At 43.8% G+C, this 8069-nt stretch overlaps 1 non-coding gene across 1 annotated transcript; it reads left to right on the top strand.

The window, feature by feature from the left end:
• Positions 1-6551: 6551 nt before the first annotated feature.
• LOC120252618 lies at positions 6552-6690 on the top strand. The gene has a single exon (XR_005534075.1). It is a non-coding gene; the product is annotated as a small nucleolar RNA Z247 (small nucleolar RNA).
• The last annotated feature ends 1379 nt before the right edge of the window (positions 6691-8069 follow it).

The raw sequence follows: 8069 nt of genomic DNA, 5'->3' as shown, positions 1-8069 counted from the left end.
CTTTCTTGTTGCCCAAATTGGGCCCATTTATTGAAAATAATAATGTTGTTTATTAAATATTTTTGAAATTTTATTTGTTTATATGATACATTTTTATTTAATGAAAATTTCTTTGAAATTTAAATTGAAAACTATTTGTAGGAAAGTTATAAACAAATATGTTTTCATATAGAAATATTAGTCTTGTAGTTTTCATATTACACTTATTTTAATGAAATTATAAGAACTCATAGTTATTCTCTCTAAAAATTATAGCTTGAAATTACAAGATGTGTGCTATAATTATGCATGTGTTTTTTAAACAATAAAACTAGATTTTATCAAATTTCAAACATGTATAAAATAAAATACTGTGAAAAATGTAAAGACCATTTAATGTGGGGGTTGAGCTTAGTAAAAGAAATGATTTTATTAAATTATTGAGTATATTTCCAGGTATGGCTCCTTTCCATTCTACATAATTATTGAGTTAATAATTTATGAAAAAGACATAAATACGAGAAGATGTGATTATTTTATAATAATTTTATTAAAGAAGCCTAACTCAAATTCTTAGATGAACAAATTGGTTAATTTGCAGAACAATATGAGTACTGGTTTGTATTATAATGGCAGAGCGGATTTGACATTGAAGAGTGGGGGTGGGTTTGAAGGACAGAGTGTGGAATATTTTATTTGGTTGCTCTTCATTGTTACATCAAATCTAGTGATTTGCCTACTTGATGATACAAGACATTATTATACTCCTGCTGCTCAACTTGAGATGGAATTGAAGGCTCTGATTACAGCTTTAATTGGTAAGGGTAAAGAAATAAGCAAAGCAAAGAGTGACTGAATGAGGCTGGTTATTCTGGCTCAGTTGTTACTCCAACACATTGTATATCTAGTTGAGAAAGTCTCGACTAATGAGTCTGACCATTTCCTGAAGACGGACATAAGTTGTTCGTCAAGATGCTTAGACCTGTGTTTCGAGCACCGATTCAAGATCTTTTTTTTGGCTAGGATCTTGAATCAGGTAAGTTAATTCCCAGTGCTTCTGGAAGGATGTTGTATCACTTTATATTTATGAATTATCAGGTCTCTGTAGATCAAAGTGTTGTGGATCTTGATATCCCTTTCTGACAACAATACAACTTCTCGGCATAGTTAGTGTAATGACGAAGGTCACTTGGCAGGTTCTGCTTTTGTTTGTTCCCACGGCCATAGCTTGCTAGTGGATGTAGATACATAATTGTACTTCTTGCAATTATGCAGAGTATTGATTATTATTATTGTACTTCTTGCAGGTACACAATTGTACTTCTTGCACTAATTGAGACTTGTCTTGACTCTTTAGTATTGATTTTCATGTATAGGAGGGTCTCCAAGGTTTTTTTTTGTATTATTCTCTCAAAAAAGTTTAAGACATGTTTAAACTTAATTCTATTCCGCTAATTATTAATCCTTATCCAAATATTAGTTTATTCCTACACGAATTAAATATGTGAATTAATTTAAATGGTTTTCCCATGTGATGACGCGAATTAAAGACTATTTACCAAGACAAAGGTTCCTTTATTATTTTCATGATCTCAATCTAGTTAATTAAATAGCTATATATACGAACAATCACAAATCATTGATAACGTGAGGAAAGAGACAAAGAGTTTAGATGAAAATAAATAAATAAATAAATATAAAAACAAGAACAATGTTCATTGAGTGAACAACGGGAAAGACACTCAAATGAGTCTCTTGAGGAGCCTTTGGGGTGTTTCCGGCGACGGGGTTGGAAAGACACTCAAGGTCTCTTCCTCTCGACAGGCGGTCTTTTCCCAGGGTGCACAGAGCAAGAAGGAGGGGATGACGTTCGCTTAGGCGGCTAGTTCTTCTTCTTCGGGCGACGTCCCGACTGTGAGCAGGAAGGCAAGTAGGACTGTTAGCAGCTCTTCTGAACAGTTCAAGCTCTCAGGGGCAAAGCGGCCTTGTTCTTCGAAGGACTCTACATGTGGTCGCTGCTTCACGAGCTCTCAAAAGATGGTGGAGTGTCGTCATCAAATTGTTTGCCTTCAGTGCACCTGTGAGGGTCACATGGCAGCTAGGTGTCCGGTGGTGACGAGGCGGAGCCCTCACAGGAAAAAAGGTTCATGTTCGCTCCAAGAGAGGGGGGCAAATGGAGACGGTGCATCTTGCGGTTGAGGAGGTGGTGCAGGTGCAAGAGGGACCGAAGATCAGCATGCTCAATAGAATATCTCTTTCGTTACCCCTGACTCCGGAGACAATGGAGTTATGAGAAGAGTTGGCGAGGGTGGCGGTTTTATCTTTGGAAGAAGGCTTTGTCAATGAAGCTAGTATTCTCGCTATCATTCCCTCTATCCTTAACTGGGAGCTAGCGGGACCGATAACCCCTCTCAATGACTGTGCGTTCCTCGTTCCACTGGCGAGCAGGGATGAAGTAAAGGAGGTGTGCAAGCTGGGCTTGTTTAAGGCGGCGACCAAGAACGGGTCATGTGTTCTAAAGCTGGCGCCGTGGTCGGCGGAGTTGGGGGCGATAGGTCGGGCTTCAGGGGATGGACAGTGGATTACCATTTGGAACTTGCCCTTGCATGCTTGGTCTTGGAGCACCATTTGCAGAGGTATATAAGCCGATCGGTGAACTGGTTGCTCTCTCTCAAGCGGAGCTCCCCCACAAGCAATTCATCTCGGTGTTGGTGTGACGGAGGGCTGGTGTCTCTTTTCCTTTGGAGTTAGAGCTCAGTTTGGGTATGCAAAAATAATTGCTACTTTTCACGGAGGAGAGAGGGACTCTCCTAGTTCATCGGCAGGATCTAGGCCATTATGCACTGGTAGACAGGGTTGTTGAAGCTGACAAGGATCTGAAGGTTGTGTCGAGAGCTGGGAAAGAACCTATGACAGCGTTGGAGTTGGGGTTAACTTGAAAAATAATTTGGTAGTAGAGCTCAGCTTCCACCCTAGGTCCTTGCATGTGCTTGAGATGGCGCAAGGTGCCTCAATGATTATTCGGAAGGAGTCGAAGGTGGTGGTTGAGCCTTGCTCCCACGGTGGCACCTCGGCGAGTATCCCTCACGAGCGGGATTTCTTGCTTCAGACTGGGGGTCCTTCCGACGTGTCGGCTAGGACTGCTGGTCCTTCAGTGGCTCGGTCTCCTGAAAGGCGTCAGTCTGGACGTGCATACGGTACAGACGGGCGACGTGTCAAGCGTTGGCATGTTAGGTCGCAGAGAGCACCAGACCACGTTAAGAAGGGGCCAGATGGCAAGCAGGGGAGGTTCGAGATTTTGCCAGGTCACGTTAAGGAGGCGAGGGATCACTTTAAGGTTCCACTCGTGGGTGATGCTTCTGGTGCCTCGCGGGGTCATGATAAGGCTGAGAAAACATCATAACAGGTTAACCAGATGTATGTGATCTCTGATGCCTCGCGGGAGTAGGTTAAGGTTTCTTCTGGTTCTTCACGCAAAGGGGTGCTTGGCACACGTTAGGGAAGGCAGTGTTTGTAATTTGAAGCTGGTGGACCCTATTGCTCAGGCTTTTGGGCCAATTTCTTCTCTGGGCCTATTATCTCAGCCTTCGCTTGACCATGACCTAGGAGATCCCCTTTTAATTAGTGATGTGGGCCATTAGCTAGACCTGACCCCTGTTAGTGGGCCTTTGTTGGAAGAAACGTTGGTGCAGGGCTCAGGGAGTGACCTCAGTACTGGCTTGAACCCGGCGCGGGGATTATTGCCCTCGACAGTGGCTAAGACACAACATGGGGACAAAGCTATTTCTGTTCCAACCTCCCTGGAGGGGTTTAATTTTAATGATATGTCGGTCATACCTGACTTGGGTCCCCCTTCAAGATTCAAATGGTATTTCTTGGGAGGGGTATGGGCCTTGATTCCCAATTCTGCCCTCGTTTTTGTTCCCGATGGTGCCCCCATTGCTGTAGATGATGATACGGATGGGTGTATAGGGGAAGAGGTTACTGACACCCGAGCTTCTGGTCTTTTGTAGCAAGATGCAGAGGGGTTGCCAGGGGGTGAAGGTACTGATTACCGATCTTCTGATGTTCTTGATGACATTGAGTAGGATGATTCGGTCTCAGAATTTGAAAGGAATCTCAGAGAGATGTTGCCAGGGTTGAATGGCGAAACCGAGGTACAGGCAGTTGGCCAGGCCACCGGGACCAGAAAAAGTGAATGACAGAAAAAACCTTCTACTTAGTTCAATGAAAAGGCAGGGTCTGTGGGCGACGGTGCGACATGTATGAGCTTTAAACTGCTATTTATTTCTAATTGGACTGATGCCTAAATTGCTAGTTATTGTGATGCATGTGGTGTTTCCTTTTCTGATCATGTTGTTGATTGCATTAATCATATTCGAATGTTAGAAAAGTCTGGCTCTGCGTCTTCCAAAGAGCTGGTGGAGCCCTCTTCGGAGGACCATAGGATCTAGTTTGTTTCTCATGAATTTAATAAATTGGAACGTTAGGGGGTGTTGGGTCGTCCAGCTAAAGGGTTTCTAGTTAAGGACTTTTTGCATTTGCACTTTGCCGATGTCTGTTGCTTGCAAGAGACGAAACTGGAGGAGATCTCGTCTACAACTTGGAAGGAAGTTGGTGGATCTCGTCTAGACTAGATTGTCTTTTTGCCAGCAAATAGATCTGCGGGCAGTATCGTTGTGGCATGGAATAGTGTGCTTCTATCCGGGAAGTTGGAAAGAGCGGGGGAGTTCTGTATCTCTGTGGAATTTGTTTCCAAGAGGGATGACCTCAGATGGCTCTGCACGGTGGTGTACAGGCGTAATGAGCGTGCGCGTAAGCAGGCCTTTTGGGAGAAACTGAGAAGTTGCAAGAGCGATAACCCACTGCCGTGGGTTATATGCGGGGACTTCAATAATATTTTTGCGGTGAAGGATAAACCATCGGGGAACCCTAATTTGGCTGACATTCGTTATGCCAACGCCTTTATGCAAGATTTGGGCCTTTTCGAGCCTCCGGCAGTGGGGAGAAGATTTATGTGGACTAATGACCAGTCTGACCCGATCTAGGTTAAATTGGATCGTTTCTTGGTTAACCACGAGTGGTTGGAATGCTTCCCGAGGGTGATTCAGGTGAGTCTTCCTAGGCTTGGATCTGATAATGGGCCGATCCGTTTGGAGGTGGGTCGACATTTGTCTAACCCGAAGCCTTTTCACTGCGAACTAGTGTGGTCCAATGTGGATGGGTTCTAGGATCTTGTTCATCAGTGGTGGATGGGGTTGAGGCCAACGAGGTGTGGCGCCTTTATTTTTGCTAAAAAGGTGGCGGGGTGAGATTGCAATTAAGGCAGTGGGCTAAGTTCAGTTTTGGGTCAATTAAGTTAAAAAAACTGGGCTTACTGCATGAGTTGAGGCTCTTGACTGTATCACAGAATCAAGGCGTCTAACTAACTTGAGGTTCGGTAGAAGCAAGCGCTGTTTGACAAGTTGAAGGATATACGTATACAGGAAGAGATCTACTGGAAACAGAGATCTAGGATTCAATGGTTAAATGAAGGGGATGAAAACACCAAGTTCTTTCATGCGGTGCCCAATGGGCGTAAGAACCGTAATTTCATTCCTTCCATTGTTCGGGAGGGGGGCACCGTCACCGATCCTATGGAAACTGGTAAAGTGTTTTCCGATTATTTTAGGCAGCAATTTTGGTCCAAGCGTCAAAGTCGGCTAAGGGTGGACTTGCAAAAACTTTTTAATAACAAGATGCCGGTGGATTTATCAAGCTTGGAGAGACCCTTTACCGTAGAGGAGGTTAAAAGGGCGGTGTTTGACTTAGGAGGCGACAAAGCTCTGGGTCTATATGGATTCCCGATTCATTTCTTTAAACAATTCTGGGATACTATTAATTCTGATCTCCTTGTGCTTTGTGATGATTTCTTTTGGCGTAGGGCCAATTTAGAAAAAATTAACTGGGCAAGCATCGCTTTCATTCCTGAAGTGGATTTTCTTACGGGTCTGGGGGATTTTAGGCCCATCAGTTTGATTAACTCCTCCCTAAAAATTATCTCTAAGATTTTGGCAATGCGGTTGAGCCTGGTCATGAATTTCTTGGTTGACAGTGAGCATTCAGCTTTTCTAAAAGGACGTTGTATTCTGGATAATGTGGTCACTGCTGAAGAGTTGATCTTCAGTATTCACAAGAGTAGGTTACCTAGGCATATTCTGAAAGTTGATTTCTCTAAGGCTTTTGATCTTGTGGATTGGGATTTTCTTCTTGACCTTCTTAGGGCTAGGGGTTTTGGAGATCGTTAGATTGGTTGGATCAAGTGTATCTTGAACTCCTCTAAGGCTTCCATTCTGATTAATGGCTCCCCCAATGGGTACGTTCGTTATCAAAGGGGGTTACGTCAAGGTGATTCGCTTTCCCCCTTGTTGTTTGTACTTGTTACGGACGTGTTATGTACGATGTTCTCTAAAATGTGAATACAAAGAAAGGTTCCGGATCGCGCTATCAACTACAAAGAAAGGTAATATGTCTGTTAGTGAATACATAACCAAAATGAAAGCTTTAGGTGATGAGATGGCGACCGGAGGAAACCACTCGATGAAGAAGACATCGTGGCATACATGATCGCCGGACTCGACACTGATTTTGAGCCGGTGGTGTCGGCTCTTGCTGCTTCAAAGGAGTCGGTCACTATGGCAGAACTCTATGGGCAGCTGCTGGGGTTTGAAGGAAGGCATGATCTTCGGCAAGGAACATATCAAGTCTCAGCAAATTCTGCTTTCTTTGGGAGAGGCGGAAATCAACGCGGTCGTAGGCGAGGCCGGGGCTATCCTGGCAACAACCTTGGTCGTGGTCACAGCAATGGACAAGCACCATCGAGAGGACGAGGAGGTGAGCGGCCAACATGCCAGCTCTGTGGCAAGATGGTACACACAGTTGGCACCTGCTGGCACCGCTTTGATCACAACTTTGTCCCACAAGAGAAGGTAGCCAATTCTGCTCATCAGTCCTATGGAATTGATACGAATTGGTACGTCGATACAGGCGCAACAGATCATGTCACGGGTGAACTCGACAAGTTAAGCATACGAGAGAAATATCATGGTGGAGATCAGATCCAAACAGCCAATGGCTCAGGTATGCGCATTAGTTATACTGGTCACACTCAATACGATACTCCCCATCGTAAATTCCATCTTAATAATATTCTTTATTCACCCGATGCAAGAAAAAACCTAATATCTGTTTGTCGTTTCTCTGCTGACAATCATGCATTCTTTGAGATTCATTCAAAATTCTTTTTGATTAAGGATCTAATCACGCAGAGAATTCTGCTTCGAGGTAAACGTGAGGGTGGCCTATACATCCTACCACCCTCATCCACATCCAACACGCAGAAGCAGGCTTTCAGCATCACAAAAACTTCCTTGACTAGGTGGCATGATAGGCTAGGTCATCCATCTCAGGCTATTGTTCAGCAAGTTATCTCTAAGAATAAACTTTTGTATTCCGGTGAGTCCAATAATGAGTCGGTGTGTGATGCCTGTCAACAGGCAAAGAGTCATCAACTCCCCTATCCTGTGTCATCTAGTGTCTCTGTTACTCCTCTAGAACTTGTTTTTTCTGATGTTTGGGGTCCTGCTCCAGATTCTGTGGGCAGTAAAAAATATTATGTGAGTTTTGTTGATGATTATAGCAAGTTTACTTGGATATATTTGCTTAAACATAAGTCTGATGTCTTGCAAAAGTTTCACGAATTCCAAGCTCTCGTAGAACGACTCCTAGATCGAAAAATCATTGCAATACAGAGTGATTGGGAAGGTGAGTATGAAAAATTAAATTCCTACTTCTCCAAAATAGGCATCACACACCATGTCTCCTGTCCCCACTCACATCAACAAAATGGTTCTGCCGAAAGAAAACACCGACACATTGTGGAAGTCGGCCTATCCCTTCTTGCCCATGCCGCCATGCCGCTCAAGTTCTGGGATGAGGCTTTTATCACTGCCACATATCTGATTAATCGTACACCCACCAAACTCCTCCAATTCTCTACACCTCTAGAAAGGTTGTTTAAAAAAAAACCAGACTATTCCACGCTTCGTGTC

This window comes from Dioscorea cayenensis, chromosome 21, assembly GCF_009730915.1.
Source record: "Dioscorea cayenensis subsp. rotundata cultivar TDr96_F1 chromosome 21, TDr96_F1_v2_PseudoChromosome.rev07_lg8_w22 25.fasta, whole genome shotgun sequence".
In the NCBI taxonomy this organism is placed as follows: domain Eukaryota; kingdom Viridiplantae; phylum Streptophyta; class Magnoliopsida; order Dioscoreales; family Dioscoreaceae; genus Dioscorea; species Dioscorea cayenensis.
Note: the sequence above shows the minus strand (reverse complement) of the source record. Positions and strands in the feature narration are given on the sequence as shown.